Below are 1,698 nucleotides of genomic sequence, written 5' to 3' on the forward strand. Positions count from 1 at the left end.
AGGTTTGGAGGAAAATGTTTTACATATTATTTTTCCATATAAAATAAGATATATTATTTTATATCTACTACTCAACTTTCTTTGTTTTAGCTTTACCAATAAAGGTTACCCCTTAAAGATGATATTTCATATAGTAAACTACTCCTAGCTAGACCTAAATATAAGAAATAACAAAAAATAGACTCAAATAAAAATAAATTTTAACTAATTTAATCGTATTTAATAATATCATTTTAAAAATATCCATTGATTAATTGTGATTATAATTTCAATGATTTTTTTAATTTTTTTATATCAAATTTTAAAGAAGGAAAACTTTGGGAAAAAATATTTTTAAACATAATTATTAGAGTTAAATAACATTAACCAATTATCTTAATTAACATAAAGCTAATTATTTTTAGTTATATTTAAGTCTGGAGTAATATATTATTTGACTAGTGTCAGCCTGAATCAATATGGCCTTTAATTAATAAAAAATAAACAACTAATTTTATTTTTTTATTAGTCAAATTTTATATTATTTATGTTTCTTTTTATTTTTCTTTTAAGGTTTTTACATAGAAAAAAATGTAATAATTTTTTTTGGGTCATAAAATAGTTATGAAATTCCGTATTTTACTTTTTTTCCATTTCTACTTCACCATAAATGCTTATCTCTAAATTAATTAAAAATTAGACGAAATTTAAAAAATATAATTGACAAAAAAGAAATTAATATTATTTTGAACTTTGAAAATAAAAGATAAATAAAAATAAAAATCTTTTAAAAAAATCAATAATTAAAAAGGAATGGAAAAAGCTTTAACAAAAATCATTTAATATTTTTATATGTTAATAATTAATAAAAAAAATATTTTATCTTGATATCACCAATTAAAAAAAATAGCCACGAAAAAAGAAAACAATTTTAGTGATGGATTATGTACGAAACATATATTTCTTCGCCTTGAACGGTTGGAACTCGTCAACATAGTTCTTTGAACTCATAAAATTTTGCATATCAGTTTTTTAAGGTGTTCGATATACATTTTGTCTCATTATTATGTAAGAAAAAAATTATTATTTTAATTTTTGAATTTAATATTAACTACATTTTTATAATATTAATCATAAATAACAAAATTTAAAAATATATTAATGATGATATAAGATTAATTTAATAAAATATTTTTTTTATCAATTTATTACTTTTTTTTATATATGTAAAATAATTTATAACGACAATTATTTTGGATCGGAGAGATAATGTACATTAATTTTTGTTGTTGTTTCAATTGATCATGTATACTTTGTTTTGCTGTTAAATTTACCTATCTTCTAAAATTCCATCGCATTATCACTGTCTAAACTTTGTTAAGGTTGAATTATATATTTTTTCATTTATCTTACTTTTAATCTTGATTTTGATTCATTATGTTTTTAAAAAATATTTGTCATTTATTTTTTGAATTTGAGTTAATTTAGTCTTTAGGAATCAATTTTGATTTGAGACAGAATTTTAAATTATTTTTTGATTGATTCAAAATATAAAATTTATCTGATTAAATTCACTTATATAAAAATTATACAATTATATAATGTTCAAACTAAAAAATACATAAATATAATAAAAAAATTATATCAAAAGTGAGTTCGAGCAACCAATAATTATATAAGTCTAATTTATTACTTTATTCTTCCAAATACCTAAATAAG

Source organism: Glycine max, chromosome 16 (genome assembly GCF_000004515.6).
Source record: "Glycine max cultivar Williams 82 chromosome 16, Glycine_max_v4.0, whole genome shotgun sequence".
Taxonomy (NCBI): domain Eukaryota; kingdom Viridiplantae; phylum Streptophyta; class Magnoliopsida; order Fabales; family Fabaceae; genus Glycine; species Glycine max.